This window comes from Argopecten irradians, chromosome 10 (genome assembly GCF_041381155.1).
Source record: "Argopecten irradians isolate NY chromosome 10, Ai_NY, whole genome shotgun sequence".
NCBI lineage: Eukaryota > Metazoa > Mollusca > Bivalvia > Pectinida > Pectinidae > Argopecten > Argopecten irradians.
In genome coordinates this window covers 14,264,796-14,283,981 of record NC_091143.1, presented here as the reverse complement: position 1 = coordinate 14,283,981, position 19,186 = coordinate 14,264,796, and the positions used below count along the sequence as shown (strand labels likewise).

At 35.4% G+C, this 19,186-nt stretch overlaps 1 protein-coding gene across 9 annotated transcripts in view; it reads right to left on the bottom strand.

Annotated features, from left to right (window-relative positions):
• Positions 1–19,186, bottom strand: part of LOC138333188 (sodium/calcium exchanger 1-like) — a 198,659-nt gene that overhangs the window by 142,610 nt on the left and 36,863 nt on the right. The window contains exon 1 of one of the 9 annotated variants that reach the window (XM_069281380.1): positions 13,206–13,318. The exons of 7 other annotated variants lie outside the window; for them this stretch is intronic. The gene's annotated coding sequence lies outside the window, so the exon portion shown is untranslated. Of the gene's footprint in view, positions 1–5,566; positions 5,621–13,205; positions 13,319–19,186 lie in introns of those variants that run through there. One more of the 9 variants, XM_069281381.1, reaches the window with a different exon arrangement.

Below are 19,186 nucleotides of genomic sequence, written 5' to 3'. Positions count from 1 at the left end.
GGGGGGGGGGGGCTAATTTTGAAGCATTTCAACAAATATTCAACAGACTATATTGCAGTATCATGAACTCAAAGAGAACCATTCTGGAAAAGCTTATTATAGGCCTGTTGCCATCACCTTAGAAAACAAAATATTCTGAAATGAGAGCCATTCTCATCCCCTCCCTTTTTACGTTTACATTATTGACTGAACGTCCATATCCTATGTAGCAAGGCCACATACTCACAAATGTACATAACTCAAATGATGTCATCAAATGCTTCATTTTGTGAGGTTCAAGATTTATTCCAAGCTACTTTTTTTTCAAACATTTGCAACGTCTGAATATCAGAATAATGTCATCCTTGTTTTATTGCATATAACTTTGTCAACATTTAACAATTCAACACATCAAATTTATGGTATGATTATTGGGTGAAGATGTAACATTTGCTTACATCACATCAAGCATCAGGAAAAATCTGTAAAAAAACATGATAAGAAACCTCATAAAAATGATCAAAATGCATGAGATATGCTTTGAAATGATAACCTATCTAAATACATTAAATCTGCATTATCCTCCAGGCAAACAGCACACAGCTGTCTGTATATCAATCAATAGGTTAGTACAACAAGGCCAACAGTCTAGACTAAACAACTCTCATTAACTAAAGCCTTCCAATATTTCACCAATATGCTCGACACCTGTAATAAATCCATACAGCTAGATTCACTTGACTTTTTAAACTCAGTTTCCCTTTTCAGGTTTCCAAATGTTTTCTCTGTTCAGATTCCTAATTGTTTGTCCATGAATGGCGGTTATTGTAAGGAAACATGGTTTCTCCAACCGATCGCGAACTAAGGTACGTTACGTTAATAAATAAATAAATTTGAAAGTGCAAATGCTTTAATTAGATATTGGAGTCAGTGATGATACTAAAGTAATAATCTACCACTGCTTATGCAAATCGTATCAGTTTCGAACACCTTTGCAGATTCATGCATAAAATAACAAGCCATACAATAACGTAAATCTGTCACCAGACTGATTTCTAGTAAAAACAAAGAATCTTGAAACATATATAGGCAAATTTCTCTGAAAATACATTGAAGAATTGAAAAATATTCAATTTTATTTTTAGAATTTCCCAGATGTTTTATTCGAATAATCGGAGGTCATGTAAAAAGTTTATTCAAATACAGTTGAAAAACAAAGATAAAGAAGGAAAAAATTGGGACCGCAGAATTTTATACAAATAACCGAAATATTGGAATAACCGTTATTCGATTAAGTGGAGTCCTCTGTACTTTCCAACCTTAATTTTCAGCATGAAATCATCCTTGGCAACAGGTGTACGTAGCACTTTTGCTCATTATCCTTAGGTCTATTGCAAGGAGATGGTCTACACCCTTACGTAATAAATACTTTCCTTTACTTCATCACATCTTTAAATTTACTAGAAATTACTTTGAACTTTGTTCAGTGAATTCTTTGTTACATAAAAAAGTATTTATTATCATATTGTTATTGATACGTTAGACTTGTTTCACTGTTCAAAATAGTCGTCAGCTAGAACACTGTCCAGTCTCTGTGCACATGGTGACTTACTTGTGCCATGCTTGAACGCCTTTCTGGGGTACATTAGATCTAGAGCTCAGATACTAAGACTGATATGTTATAAAAAAATTTCAGTCTGTTTCTCTTACCCAAGGCTAAGTTATTTTAGAAATATTTATTAGAACTGCAGCAAATACCTGATTTGCATTGTATTGTTCTGGAAGTTTCTAAAGTCGATCAGATGCTTAGAATATCGTGACCGATGCAAGTGTTTGTATGGTACGCCGCTTGAAGTTTACAAAAAATAAATGCTTTAAGCATTGTGAAATGCCAATGTTCTTATAGTAGAGTATCGCTGACAAGTATATCTTAGCATATGTTTTTGAAACTGGTGTCACTAAGACATGGCGAAATCTATTAAACGGTATAAGATACTAACTTCCGTTAATGCGCGTGCAGTTGGAATCTGCGCATAGCGGCTGTACATAGACTCTTCACCCGACAAGGAAAATAATAGTGCAAGTACGCTCGCACTAAAAAGAAGTTTTAACTGTCCTTATTGCACTTACAAATATATGTCTATGTCCCATACAAGGAAGTTCTAGCCTATTGGCCTTAATTGGTACAATTAAGTTGATTCTAATACCATTTGTTGAATCTATACTTATCCTACTACAGAACTAGTTCTATCATTAGCCTCCATTCTCCCTCGTCATCCAGCCAACATACGAGTTATTATTGGTATAATTCAAGTAATTGTGCATCAATGCTGCTCCTATTAAATGATGGTAGAGCTGCACTATAATACCACTACACAAAGAGAAGATATGTTCACCCAATAAGCTGATCACCTATAATGATATTAAGCTGATCTATTACGGTGAACGTAAATTTAATTTTTAGAAAATAGGAAATGATTACTCGCAAATGCTCTAATATGAATACATTTTGTAATGATAGTGATGAGATGAAACCATCTTAAGATCACCAGACAACTTCCTGGTAACAGGGGTTGAAGAACCAGTCTCATTAACAAGGATATCAATTCCAAAAATAGCAACTCAAGCATCCAATGAAATCAAAGGAATGCATCCTAATGAATGCCATAAGAGATGAGATTTTAATTCTTTATTTGCTAAATTTCAACAAGAAGCCTATGGGCCTTACGATCATCTAACTATTAGCACAATACAACATAGTCTCTTAAAGATTTTAGCCTATTTGACCCATGTGACCTTGAATGAAGATCAAGGTCATTCATTTGAATAAACTTGGTAGCCCTTCATCCCAGCATGCCACAGGCCCAATATCAGGTCTCTAGGACTCTTAGTTTTATTCTCAAGAAGTTGTTTAAAAATTTTTAGCATATTTGACCCCTTTGACCTAAAATGAAGTTCAAGGTCATTCATTTGAACAGACTGGGGATCCCTTCATCACAGCATGTTACAGGCCCAATATCAGTACCCTGGGCCTCTGTTTCTTGAGAAGAAGTTTTTTAATTTTTAAGTCTTTTTGACCCCTGTGACCTTGGTTGCAGGTTAAGGTAATTAATTTTAACAAACTTAGTAGTCCTTCATCCCAGCATGCTGCAGGTCAAATATCAGTGCCCTGGGCCTTTCGGTTATTGAAAAGAAGACATTTGAATGAAAAGTTTACGCACGGCGCTTTTCAGATCTTACTGACTCCAATTACTGTATTCTACCCATATAAGCATCCGAATCCATATAAGTGTCCCTGTTTTATAAAGCCTCAATTTCACTTACCTCAAATTAAATGCAGACAAGAAATATTAGGCTTCTTTATTTGATTTCTTTTGCAAATTGATTTATGGCCTATTTTGTGCAATTTTTTGTGTGAAAGGGTCTTCTAAATTAGGTCCAAGTAAGGATCATCTCAGGTCTGTTTGAGTGTAGTAAACTTCAGAGCTATTTGAGTATCTTTTTCAAGTGTACTTGAATACAGTGGAGGAAATTGTGGATAGAACTAACAAAGTACTTTGACCTTATATACATGGTATTCGAGCTCTAGAACTAGTTCAGGTCAAAAAGGTTGACTTTGATGATTTAAAGGTAACAGTGTTATACGTACGTAAAAGATTTATAATTCGCTTTGTACAGTATCTTCATCTGATAGAACTTCATTTTAGTCTTACCTAGTATATATGATGATTCTTATTATTATCAAGGGAGTAACTACATGTCTTTCTGAAAAAAATTATCCAAGGGTAGCTACCAGACTCTTTGGCTATCAGCCTTTTCAACCTAGTATAGTCTATAGCGTGTGAACTCAAAATAACAAAACCTTCATGACTATCCATATATGTAATTAAACCTACCTTAAGTGTGGTAACATTTTATCCTAGTTAACACTATATGTAAATATAACCTCACTGTACTATCTGAGTTGAGGACAATTTTAAATTCCTAACCAACAGTTCATTGAAAGGTACATTTACATTGGATCTTAACTAAGTGTTAAGATTTAAATTGAAACAAGTCTATGAAAGTATTTTTTCTTACAACCATTTGATCAAGTCTTGGAGAGCCCAAATTAAAATTTCAAAAAAAGTTTCAATCCCATGTGAAATCAATCTAATTTAAGATATTTCTTATGATAAAATTAATATTTTGTTCTGCAATTTCAAGATCACATCAGATCAGTCTAGATTAAGATATTTTAATTATATATTTTTATATTTTCTTTCATACTTCAATAACATTAAAAACAATACTTCCTGTTCTGCTAATATTGTGTGTCAATAAGGTATTTTAGTTAGATGATAGACATTCCCAAGTTATATTAGATTTTTGCCATCAACAGAAGAGGGAAGAAGTACAGACTGAACTTCCTATAGCTGATAAAGACATATTCTAATCTTACAACCTTTAAATCACCACAGAGGATTGGATGAGCTGTCATATCCTTATACTAGCAACACTCTCATTTCCAGTCTATCAATGGCTGCATATATATTCCGTCATGGCATAGTTATATTCCTTGCAGATAGGTAACTATTGTGACGTTATCATTTTGAAAGTGAAACTTGTGTCATTAAAACAGGTTTATAATGAATACAATTACAACAAATTCATGGTTATAACGCAGTCATTTTAATTCCCAGTTAAGGTTCTTATAAGATACCTGTAATATGTTTATAAAAATAATGCTTATATATAATAAAGTGATTTTGTTGGTCCCCAGTAAATTGCACACGAATAAAAGTTGGTTTGCAGTACCAGGTTTCATTCATATTGATGAGACAATGATGTAGATTTACAGTCATTCGAACTTCGTTATGAGAGCAGCCATTTAAGGAGAAGTGATCTACTATAACAGAGCATTTTATACAACAATCAGGAATGAGTATGTGGAGTTTCAACCCTACTATGCATAGATAAATGCCACCACATAACTATTAAAAGAATATAAATTGTTATGACAGAGCTAAACAACACGTTATGTATAAACCAAAATTTAATCTGTACACAGAACGATTAATTTATCATTTTATACATTAACTCAAAACAGGAAAAGTGATGTTGACTGTTTATTGATGTAAATGAGATAAAAAGTTATCAGAAACCATAATAACAAATCTTTGGCGTAACAAGGGGACTACTCACTCACAACCTAACAATATACACAAAAGAACTGCTTGACTCTGTTAGGAAAAGAGAAGCAGAACGACATACAAGAACCCGCTTGACTCATACGATAAATTTAAACTACAGTCCTATAGACTACCAGTTATCATCTAAGTCAACACAAACACATCTACTTAGAGAGCAGCATTTAGAGAGCAGCTGAAGTGATCTACTAACAGAGCATTATCAACAATCAAGAATGGGGGTTTCAAACCCTACCTATAATCTAGAAGTAGGAAACACAAGTTTTAAAAAAGTTTCAACCCTGACCAACATCTAACAAACACCAAATTAAAAAAGAAAATTTTTTTTAACCCTACAGAAAAAACTAATTAGATCTGTAATTAAAAGTAATTAAGAAACAAACGAAATTGTGGCCTACCTATTCTGTATGTGAGGCTGATCTGTAGTACATAGCTGACCGTATAATGAGATTATATTATAACCGGTGTAAAACAATGTCTACATGATACTGTTATATCAGGGTAAATAAAATTATCTGCATTCTTAATAGTTTTATCTGTGTCAAGCACTTTTCATTATCTCTTCTACTGGATAACCAAGCTAATGTATATGATACACATTTATACCTGCAGTAGTGGTACAGGTACACCTATGCTGTAGGAAATCTCAGGTGTACAGTGTAATAAATACCTGTATTCAATTTAAACTGTCAGTAGTCTATATGAATATCACTCTATTGACCCAGTACCCTGTATAGAATTTAATTTCCAATTGTGTGTACACATATATCAGGACGTTTACTTTTCACGCTACCTGTCGGCATGATTTCGCCACTTACAAATAGATAACCGCTAATTCCTATTGTTAAATCTTTATGCAAATACACATTTATATGGGTGAGGATCTGGTTATGACGTCAATCAGTATATAAATACACATTCAAAGTTGAGAAACGGGACTCGTTTTAAATCTGTCCTTTAAAAGAGATTAGAATAATAACGGTGTAGAATTTTATTCAAGTAAAGTTGTATTAACCTTGTAAAGCTAAGTCACTTGACAACCGTGTGATATGTATAATTAACAAAGGGGAACAAAATACTTCAGAACCAATTACACTTATATTGTAAACAGTCAAGGAACAACAAACACACACTGCGATTTTCATTACTGTGTGTCATCGGAACAACTTTGTCATTTTATATAACTTAATCTCTTCTTCTCTGAATCATTGTTGTAGACAATATTTTTTCCATCAATGATTTTGTTTTTGGTGTGAGAATTAAACAGCCAATCGACCCGATTAGCTATGCATTGAATCGTTCTTAAATAGTTATAGCTTAATACATGTCAAATAACAAAAGTGTCAGGATTTGGAACATGCCAGGATTCTGGCATGAACCAGTAGGAATTCATTCACTGCTCTTTGATCTTTGTCCCAAGTCTCATTCTATAGGTAAATTTTTCTTAGCATATTGTTTGAATAATTTTGTCAATAGAAAAGTGCTTTATGCTTTTTTTTTATTTATTGTCCATTATTAAAGGCGACCATGAAAACCTATCACTTGCTCATCAAATCAATCATTTAGATAGTTTGTCATACTCCACAATTGTTCACAAAGAACTTAGTTTGGTTTTATTTGGTTGATTTAACATCCTATCAATCCTATTTATCAAGGATATGTTCTAGATTTAGGAGATGGAGGAAAAGCCATCCCTGTAATTAGTACCTGGAGAAAAACCACTGACTAGTGATCAGTAACTGGCAACTGTCCCACATATCGGATTTAACTTGTGATCCAGAGGTGGATAGGCATGTGGTAAATAATGTCAGCAAAAACTATTTTTTTTTTTTTTAAAGAATTTCATTATTATAACCACACTCATACAAGTCATTGTAAAAATTATTGTAAGAGAAAATGTAAGTAATTATCTGTATGCATCTTAGTAATAAAAAGTGAAATAAGGAAGGAATTTCAAAGAAATCAGAAAATCAACACATTTCAGCAAATGAGCATAATCTGTGTCTGAAAGGGTTATGGTAGCATATAAACCAATCCTGTATTGACCAATATCTTTTTCAGTAACCAATTATGTGACTGAAATTTTGAGTATATTTTATAAATGATTCAATAAATTGAAATGAATTCAACTATTTTAAAACATATACCATCCTATTCAAATGACACAACCAGATTAAGCACCATTAAGTTAGGGATGGGAAGAAAATCAACGTTCATACACTCACCTGATCAACACATCTGTTCCATAATAAGGGAGATAGAAATTTGACCTCTGTACGTCAAGGTCATGACCTACTGCTCCAAAATGACCTTTTTCATATCTAAATATAGAATTGCGCTATTTTAAATACAGTATTATAATAGTACATCATGACATTACAGTAAACAATGTATAGAGATAATCTAGATAATGTATGTAAATACATGTGTGTTTATGTATCAACACAGAGGTAGATCATCTATATATACATTACAATGTACTGATAATGATGCTGACCTATAAATATCTTCTAACAATGCACACAGCAACTGTTACTCTATTTATGCAAATTTTATGATTTAGCCTCAATACAGATTTTCATTTGGATTCAAATCCATAGAGTCATTAAACTTTTAATTCTTCTCATATATACATGTTGTTGTTTCTTTTGTAAAGATTGGGGGAAAAAACGCATGTATATGTTTCAAAGACAGAGGACCTAAATGGTCAACCTAATTATCATAGTGATAATTTTCCCTTTGAATACCCATGTAGAACATTTTCTATATATTCAATCTCTATAGGTTAAAGAGCAATCAAACTGAATATGTTATACATTTTAAAACTGTTTTCTATACTTTATTTAATACCTTATCACAGAAAACTCTATGGGCCCCTCATCCCTGTTCAGAATAAGCCAAGATGCCAACTGTGTCACATTAAAATGGCTTTTCTCTTTATCAATTAACTTCAATCTTAGGTCTTCCATGATTGCTCATTTCAATAACATAGATAAAGGAACCACATCCAAGTTCCGATTTCTAAAAACAATCTTAAGTCAAAACTTTTAACATAGATTACATAATAGAAATAACTGAAGTTTTGACTTAAGTCGTCAAGAAATTGGGGCCAGACATATTAGCTTTGTAATTATAAAGCTATTTTGGTTGGTAAGCTTAAAATGAATCAATGTCCATTGTGTATTCATGTTTTACAGAACGGCTATCATGGGTAAATGTTAACATAGCGTCCATTGCAATAATTTGTAAGACACGGAAAGGACCAGCTCAGGGACATTCTCAACAATTAGGCACTACACCCTAATACAAATATTATTATCAATAATACCATTAACATGTATGTCAACTCTGCAACAACAGAGGAAAGACTGCCGATAATAGAGCACATTTGCTTTCTTTATAAATTTTTTTAATTCAATTACCGTCACGAAAGCTATGATATATTTATTGTATTGTAATTGTCTAGTAACAGTCAATGAACAACAGTTGCTTGGTTGTTTGACTAAACACATTTCACAAATTGGATTATTGTACACTACTGTGAAGGTTAACAGACACAAATTCACCGACATATAGCTATTCATAAAGCGGGTTAAGACTTTCAATAAAGAATTGGTTAATTCAAATTCACAACATTACTTACAAAATGGTACAAATATTTGCTCTCGGACAGAATAAAAAATCAATGTACTGAATCAATATCTCCAGGCTTCAACTGTGTATTGGATATCCAAATAAGAAAATGCTATGGCATCAAATCCATATTGTACATTGAATTTATATTTTCATACAAAGACAAAATCCTATATAAGCTGTGTTACAATATCAAAGTTCCTTGAAACATTCATTGCCTTTTAAAATACTGGCATTTTCTTCAATGCTTGAACACTCCTTGATACTCCTTGGAGTGGAAATTAAAAAGAAACATTCTTAATTGTCCAAAATGTTTTATGTTGTTAAACAAATTTCATGATTTTAAACAAATGAAGTGGAATTTGATGGGGTTGATAATTGGTGACCAGCTTGTATCATCGGTAGAGCATTCAGCTGACCAGTATGTGTTTAGAGATCCTGTATTCAAGGCTTGGTCTGGCCACTACATTTTCTCATCTCCAGTTATACACCTCAGAGGCACCCAACTTAACTACCCTTGTTGATAGTATTCGAGGGCAAAGACTTTGAGATAGTAGGAGAATCATTGGTGACCAGGTTGCTCAACTGGTAGTGTTTGGAGGTCCAAGTCCAACCCAAGGTCTGGCCGCTACATTTTCTCCTCTCCTGTTACACATACATATTGATCAGTTCCTATCATATTTTGACAAGAAAAATGTATCCCTTTCCATATCCTTGTTCAAGTTTTCAAGGAAGGCCCCAGGTCCAAGCCCAGGTCTGGCCGCTACATTTTCTCCTCTCCTGTTACACATATATATTGATCAGTTCCTATCATATTTTGACAAGAAAAATGTATCCCTTTCCATATCCTTGTTCAAGTATTTGGAGACCCCAGGTCCAAGCCCAGGTCTGGCCGCTACATTTTCTCCTCTCCTACTACACATATATATTGATCAGTTTCTATCATATTTTGACAAGAAAAACGTATCCCTTTCCATGTCCTTGTACAAGATATAATCCTATTTAAGTTTTATATATTTATGTATTGATTTGTGAATACTATGGCAATGAGCCTGTAATTAAAGTGACACATACTTACACAGGTAATCAAGAAATGATGGTTCTGAAAAATCTAGACTAGTCACCAGAATGCTTAAGGCTTAGAATTTCGCAGTTGAATTCTAATACCATAGAATCTTACATAAAATAGAGATGAAAATCATCAAGCCAACACAACACCTATATCGATATTTTCTATTATTCTATCTATTGACTCATGGTGACTCTACAACCGAACAATTATACAGCGCTACAAACTTAACACATATTCTAATCCAGATCATATAAGTTTCCATCAATGGTTATAAAACATATTCCCAAAGCGTAGTCACTATGGCAATTAAACCCAAATACACTTCCATAAATCTAATCATTTTACACAGCTAATTTATATCATTCCCAGCACTCTCACAAATTGAATGTGTATGCTTTGGTATTAAACACTGATTTCCTCTTTATTGGTTTGAGGATAACCCTGCTTAGAGAATTACATCTGACAGACCAAGCATTCCACAAACCAGATTGCCAGGCACAACAAATCAAGGACTACAGCTTGATCCTGATTGAATTGAAACGGTAAATAGCCATCAGAGTGACCATACGAACCACAAGTGACCATCACAATACTGTGTCACTGAACCCATACAAACCACAAGTGACCATCACAATACTGTGTCACTGAACCCATACAAATTTACTAGTGACCTTTATAGAATCGGAAAAAGATTGTAACATCAGAATTACTAAATGAACGAACGAATGACCTTCATAAGGTCAGAAGTGAAAAGTCATCACAGCAGAAAGGTCAGAAATGGAATACCATTATTGCAGATGACCTTGACAAGGTCAGAAATGGACAGTCAAAATAACACTAAATAGGTGACCTTGACAAGGTCAGAAATGGACAGTCAAAATAGCACTAAATAGGTGACCTTGACAAGGTCAGAAATGGACAGTCAAAATAGCACTAAATAGGTGACCTTGACAAGGTCAGAAATGGACAGTCAAAATAGCACTAAATAGGTGACCCTGACAAGGTCAGAAATGGACAGTCAAAATAGCACTAAACCAATTACCATACATATATATGAAAATCAATTTGAACATTTGTACAAGATCAGAAGTAGCCATTTTTCTCTGTTTCTTCAAAAGAAAAAAAAAATACAAAGGCCCTTTGGGCCCAAATCGCTCACCTGCTATCTGGTAATAATGCATGGTTCATACTTAACAAATAGGAGAGTGAATAAGAATTTATATCATGCCTAAGCACATTAGAGGCCCCTTTGCCTCTTGGTTATTAAAAAGAAGTCATTTAAATATTTTAGCTTATTTGACCCCTGTGACCTTGGATGAAGGTCAAGGTCATTCATTTGAACAAACTTGATAGCCCTTGATTCCAGCATGTCAAAGGCCCAATATCAGGTCCCTATGCCTTTTGGTTATTAAGAAGAAGTCTTTTAAAGATTTTAGCCTATTTGACCCCTGTGACCTTGAATGAAGGTCAAGGTCATTCACTAGAACAAACTTTGTAGCCCTTCATCCCAGCATGTAACAGGCCTAATATCAGGTCCATATGCCTTTTGGTTATTAAGAAGAAGTTGTTTAAAGATTTAAGCCTATTTGACCCCCATGACCATGAATGAAAGTCAAGGTCATTCATTTGAACAAACTTTGTAGCCCTTCATGTTACAGGCCCAATATCAGGTCTCTAGGCCTCTTGGTTATCAATAAGAAGCTGTTTAAAGATTTAAGCCTATTTGGCCCTTGTGACCTTGAACCAAGGTCAAGGTCATTCATTTGAACAAAATTGGTACCCCTTATCCCAGCATGTCACATGCCAAATATCATGTCTTTAGGACTCTTGGTTATTAAGAAGAAGTCGTTTAAGATTTTAGCCTATTTGACCCCCATGACCATGAATGAAACTTTGTAGCCCTTTATGACCATGAATGAAACTTTGTAGCCCTTTATCTCATCATGTTACAGGCCCAATATCAGGTTTCTAGGCCTCTTGGTTATCAACAAGAAGTCGTTTAAAGATTTAAGCCTATTTGGCCCCTGTGACCTGGTACCAAGGTAAAGGTCATTCATTTGAAAAAAATTGGTAGTCCTTTATCCCAGCATGTCACATGCCACTTATCAAGTCTCTATGACTCTCGGTTATTAAGAAAAAGTCGTTTAAAGATTTTCACCTATTTGATCCCTGTGATCTTGAATGAAAATCAAGGTCATTCATTTGAACAAACTTGGTAGTCGTTTATTTCAGCATGCCACAGGCCTAATATAAGGTTCCTAGGCCTCTTGAATATTAAGAAGTCGTCATCTAATTTAGCCTATTCAGCCTATTTAGCCTATTTGACCCCTGTGACCTTGAATGAATGACCTTGAATGAAAGTCAAGGTCATTCATTTGAAAAAACTTTGTAGCACTTCATCCCAACATGTCACATGCTAAATATCAGGTCTCTAGCCCTCTTGGTTATTAAGCAGAAGTTATTTTAATAATTTTAGCCTATTTGACCCCTGTGACCTTGAATGAAGGTCAAGGTCATTCATGTGAACAAACTTGATAGATCTTGATCCCTGCATGCCACAGACCCAATATCAGGTCACTAGGCTGTTTGATTATTAAGAAGAAATCATTTAAAGATTTTAGCCTTTTTGACCCCTGTGACCGTAACCTAGAATGAAGATCAAGGTCATTCATTTGAACATGCTTGGTAGTCCTTCATCCCAGAATGTTACATGCCAAATATCAGGTCTTTTGGCCTCTTGGTTATGAAGCAGAAGTCTATACAAGATATATCAGTCTATTTGACCCCTGTGACCTTGAATCAAGGTCAAGGTCATTCATTTGAACAAACTTGGTAGCCCTTTATCCCAGCATGTCACAGGCCCATTTTCAGGTCTCTAGGCCTCTTGGTTATTTAGAGGAAGTCTGTTAAAGATTTTCACATATTTGACCCCTGTGACCTGGAATGAAGGTCAAGGTCATTCATATGAACAAACTTGGTAGCCATTCATTCCAGCATACTATAAGTCAAATTTCAGGACTCTAGGTCTCCTAGTTTTGGAGAAGAAGTTGTTTAAATGGAAAAGTTGACGCCGGACGGACGTCCGGACGATGGACGGACAACAGACGCTGCACCACAGCATAAGCTCACTTGCCCTTCGGGCAGGTGAGCTAAAAATAAGTTTTCATTCCATAATAGGACTTATAAAACAGGTTTATGACAAACACACCAAGGTACCGAAATTTTGTTTTCATGTTTTGAAACAGTGTCCTTGAAGATATCTCCTGACACAAACAATGTTGTCATTTGAATTCAGTAGTATAACATAGTACATAAGCAAATTCAGTTTTTACCTTAGCTTTCAGGAGTATTATTGGTGTTTTCCAAATCTCTAGGGCTCATAATCAGTCCACATGAATAACTTAAAAATATTCCCCTTCAATTCCACCATGTGAACATATTGGAATATTATTAGAAATTAATGTGCTTCCTATTTTGGGGTGATATGTGTGTAACAAGGCCATTTAATTGTAAGAATATAAAACCGCCTAGCAGCAGAGCCATATGTTTTATACACAGGCCACAAACATCATAAAGCTATTAGTGTATTCATACACAAATACTCGCAGAAGTTTATTTAAAATAGAGACTTTGTAGGGGTAAACAACACATTCTGTGGGTATTCAAACTGTCTCCTACATTATTATACAACAATCAAGTACATTGAATATAGAAAATGACAAGTCCATCAATATGCAATGCATGTATAGAACTGGCTTACACTTTTTATATAAAACTATGCCTTTTGTATATGATATAAATATTATTTGGAAAGGGGGAATAATAGATAAAACATCAAATCTCTTTGGACTTTCAACCAAATCAGAATCATAGATTGAAAAAAGTGCAACCACAAAGCATACGCCACAAACAGTAGGAACCAGCATATTTAATGAAATCTAAGAAATGTTTCTGTAACAAGAATTCCACGGAACTGGATGTGTCGCCTGCATAGCATCACGCAAAATAGTTATTTACAGTTGAAAATATTGTTAATAATAAGTTATCAAATCCTGTAACGCTTACAAATATTGATGGATTTTGACCAGTATCGAACCTATTTTAGATCTCATTGATATAAAGCAATACACCAAATTTGGTTGAAATCGGACAATAAATATAGTTATATAGCGGAAACCATGTTTTGACGATTTTAAAGTCCCGTAACTCTTGCAAATATTGATGTATTTTGACCATTATCCAACCCATCAAAGATCTCATTGTTGTAAAGCAGTATACCAAATTTGGTTGAAATTAGACAATAAATAATAAAGTTATTGAGCGTAAACCATGGATTTATCTGTTTTGACGATTTTAAAGTTCTGTAACTCTTGCAAACATTGACAGATTTTGACCATTATCGAACTCATCAGAGATATAAAGCAATTTATAAAATTTTGTTGAAAATGTACAATAAATATTTAAATTATCGAGGGGAAACCAAGGATTTATCTGTTTTGACGATTTTAAAGTCACATAACTCTTGCAAATATTGACAGATCTTGACCATTATCGAACCCATCAAAGATCTCATTAATGTAAAGCAGTTTACCAAAGGAGAAGGTACGTTAAGACTCGAATATGGCCGCAAAATTAATTCTCCAGTAAAGAACAACAGATTTCGCCATATAACAGTTGAATACATTTGCTAACACATTACATCCCGAAAATATCCCGCATGTGCCAATTATGTTCATTATGATGTCATCAACATGCAGTTTCCCGCCATTTTTCACAACAAGAGGCCTAAAGGGCCTTAACGGTCATCTGACTACCTTGGCAATAGTAAAATTAATTACATGTATATATGGTGTCACTTTGTAAGGACCTTGTCAGGATCATTTTTCAATTTCTTTCAACAAATTTTATTTCAAACAAGAGGCCCAAGGGCGCTAACATATAGAAAATTAATTAGATATAGTGTCATGGTAGCCATCTTCAATTTAGGATCAACCAGAGATGTAACAATACTTTGTCGGGACCATGTCAGGATCATTTCATGCAAGTTTCAGCCAAATCGCACCAGTAGAACTTGAGAATAAGTTCTAAATATGTTTTCAAGATGGCGGCTGTGGCGGCCATCTTGGATTTCGGATCGACTCGAAAAATAACAACACTTTGTCGGGACCATGTCAGGATCATTTCATGCAAGTTTCAGCCAAATCACACCAGTAGAACTTGAAAAGAAGTTCAAAATGTGTTTTCAAGATAGCGGCTGTGGTGGCCATCTTCGATTTCAGATTTACCCAAAAAATAACAACACTTTGTCGGGACCATCTCAGGATCATTTCATGCAAGTTTCAGCCAAACCACACCAGTAGAACTTGAGAAGAAGTTCAAAATGTGTTTTCAAGATGGCGGCTGTGGCGGCCATCTTGGATTTCGGATCGACTCGAAAAATAACAACAATTTGTCGGGAACATGTCAGGATCATTTTATGCAAGTTTCAGCCAAATCGCACCAGTAGAACTTGAGAATAAGTTCAAAATGTGTTTTCAAGATGGCGGCTGTGGTGGCCATCTTCGATTTCAGATTGACCCAAAAAATAACAACACTTTGTCGGGACCATCTCAGGATCATTTCATGCAAGTTTCAGCCAAATCGCACTTGTAGAACTTGAAAAGAAGTTCAAAATGTGTTTTCAAGATGGCGGCTGTGGCGGCCATCTTGGATTTCGGATCGACCCGAAAAATAACAACACTTTGTCGGGACCATGTCAGGATCATTTCATGCAAGTTTCAGCCAAATCGCACCAGTAGAACTTGAGAAGAAGTTCAAAATGTGTTTTCTAGATGGCGGCTGTGGCGGCCATCTTGGATTTCGGATCGACCCGAAAAATAACAACACTTTGTCGGGACCATGTCAGGATCATTTCATGCAAGTTTCAGCCAAATCGCACTTGTAGAACTTGAAAAGAAGTTCAAAATGTGTTTTTCAAGATGGCGGCTGTGGCGGCCATCTTAGATTTCGGATTGACCCGAAAAATAACAACACTTTGTTGGGACCATGTCAGGATCATTTCATGCAAGTTTCAGCCAAACCACACCAGTAGAACTTGAGAAGAAGTTCAAAATGTGTTTTCAAGATGGCGGCTGTGGCGGCCATCTTGGATTTCGGATCAACCCGAAAAATAACAACACTTTGTCGGGACCATCTCAGGATCATTTCATGCAAGTTTCAGCCAAATCGCGACTTGTAGAACTTGAGAAGAAGTTCAAAATGTGTTTTCAAGATGGCGGCTGTGGTGGCCATCTTGGATTTCGGATTGACCCGAAAAATAACAACACTTTGTCGGGACCATCTCAGGATCATTTCATGCAAGTTTCAGCCAAATCGCACTTGTAGAACTTGAGAAGAAGTTCAAAATGTGTTTTCAAGATGGCAGCTGTGACGGCCATCTTGGATTTTGGATTGAACGGAAAAATAACAACACTTTGTCGGGACCATGTCAGGATCATTTCATGCAAGTTTCAGCCAAATTGCACGAGTAGAACTTGAGAAGAAGTTCAAAATGTATTTTCAAGATGGCGGCTGTGGCAGCCATCTTGGATTTCAGATCGACCCGAAAAATAACAACATTTTGTTGGGACCATCTCAGGATCATTTCATGCAAGTTTCAGCCAAATCGCACTTGTAGAACTTGAGAAGAAGTTCAAAATGTGTTTTCAAGATGGCGGCTGTGGCGGCCATCTTGGATTTCGGATCGACCCGAAAAATAACAACACTTTGTCGGGACCATGTCAGGATCATTTCATGCAAGTTTCAGCCAAATCGCACCAGTAGAACTTGAGAAGAAGTTCAAAATGTGTTTTCAAGATGGCGGCTGTGGCGGCCATCTTGATTTCAGAACGACCCAAAAAATAACAACACTTTGTCGGGACCATGTCAGGATCATTTCATGCAAGTTTCAGCTAAATTGTACAGGTAGAACTTGAGAAGAAGTTCAAAATGTGTTTTCAAGATGGCGGCTGTGGCGGACATCTTGGATTTCGGATTGACCCGAAAAATAACAACACTTTGTCGGGACCATGTCAGGATCATTTCATGCAAGTTTCAGCCAAATCGCACCAGTAGAACTTGAGAAGAAGTTCAAAATGTGTTTTCAAGATGGCGGCTGTGGCGGCCATCTTTGATTTCGGAATGACCCGAAAAATAACAACACTTTGTCGGGACCACGTCAGGGTCATTTTATGTAAGTTTCAGCAAAATCGCACCGGTAGAACTTGTTCAAAATGTGAAAAGTTAACGCACGGCGGACGGCGCACGGCGGACGGTGGACGGCGGATGACGACGGACAAAACATGACGACTACAGGTCATCCTGATCCTTCGGGTCAGATGACCTAAAAATCATACTTTTTGAGTGGTTTTCTCTAAAAATGAATGTGGCCGCCTTCATGGAGCAGAAAGAGATTTTCACACGTTGTGTATCATGTAATTATGAATATCCATGCAAAATATAAAGTTGATCCAAGGTGGCGGCCAAATCCATTTCAAGCCTTTTCTAACCTAAAGATGATAAATTTCTAGCAAAATTTGGCGAGAAGAGGAAAATCATCAATTTGATGACGTATTTAGGTGGAGCACATCGTGTGCATGGTTATGAAAAATTATGTTTTGATGAATGGCAAGTATGAGAGTATTTATTGATGTGAAAATGATGTTGATCAAAGTTAATATTTTTCGGCCTAAAAAATTAAGGCCAAATACTGGTCCTATCATATCTACTCCTTTGGTTGAAATTGGACAATAAATAATTAAGTTATCGCACGGAAACCGTTTCCTGGACGGCGACACCGACGCCGACATAGTGATACCTAAGTGTCGCCTGCGCAGGCGACAGCGCAGGCGACACAATAACTATACCAGTAACGAATTTTAACCCTGAAATTCCTACATTTTCTAAGACACAAATTGTTAATATCAAAGATGGCCACCTTTTAATTTCTCGAATAAACCAGATGTTAATAAAAACATCTATGATGCTAAACAGTTATGATATGTCATATGCAGGTTTTCAATTATAAATATATCAATACTTCTTTCAAGTATAGATGAAAAATTGAAACATGGTCTAACAAAATGTCCAAACAAGGAATGGAAGAAGGCAACGAAATTGGAAAGACGGTTTACATGTTGCAAACAATCAGAACAGTTTGGACCCTTCATTTACATACAATAGGATCCCTATCAATGCAGAGTATAGAACTATGTCTGCATGCTATTTCACCCCAGAATGCACTCTCCCCTCAGACAGCTTTGGCTGTGACCAAGCCATATTAGGTATAATTGGTATATCGTCATGCAATACTCCAGCCATCAGATGCACATTGATTTTCTCTCAGAAGATTGCGTAAGTTCTAAATCTTCTACAAGACACCAATGTTGATATTTGTAATAAGCAGATCAGCGAGAGTATACATGATTATTCACACAGAATTAAATGTATAAGCTGACATCAATCATGTTTAAGTCTTTAATTTACAAGTGTTTTATAGCATACCATGGAACGTATCATGTTTTTATCAACATTGCAGTTAAAGCATAAGATATGTACTACAAACACATTTTTTCATAATAAATTCATAACACATCAATATCTGACCTTTAAACAAAATATCAACTAATCAGTGCCCATTTTTTTTTCTAAATCTACAGCATATTTCAATTATCAAGAAAAGTAGAAATTGTCAGCACTTTGGGGATGAGTCTAGGGGGACAGTAATTATAACAGTATGATTTTAATGCTGGCCTAGTGTTTGATAACTAGTGGCTATCCTAGGATATATGTAGGGAAACACACACTCAACTTGTTACCTCTGAGGAGTTTTCACAGGAAACGAAACACTATACATCATTATGTCCAGTAACTAACAGCTACCTGGTGACAAGGGACAATGGCCCAACCAGTCACTTAAATCTAAGAATCTTAATTTTTCATTAAGAGGGTCACTCTCAGTAAATGTCTTCAATGATACTAGTATACTACTGACACTCATTAAAATCAGACAAGGTCAAACTAAGTGTGATGATATTGAATAACTGTCAAGACATTATGATAGCGTTTCCACATCATCATGGTGCCATTGTAGCTTTTATATCATAGCATTGTTATCACTGTATACAACGTCATACAATTATATGTGCAGGCAAGCTTACCATCATCTGTCCATAACATTCCTCTCATCTCCTGTATTGCTAATACAATAGATTCTCTTCATCTCCTGACTTTCCAAGACAAAACCTTCTCTTTAACAAGAGATCCCAGAGGGATC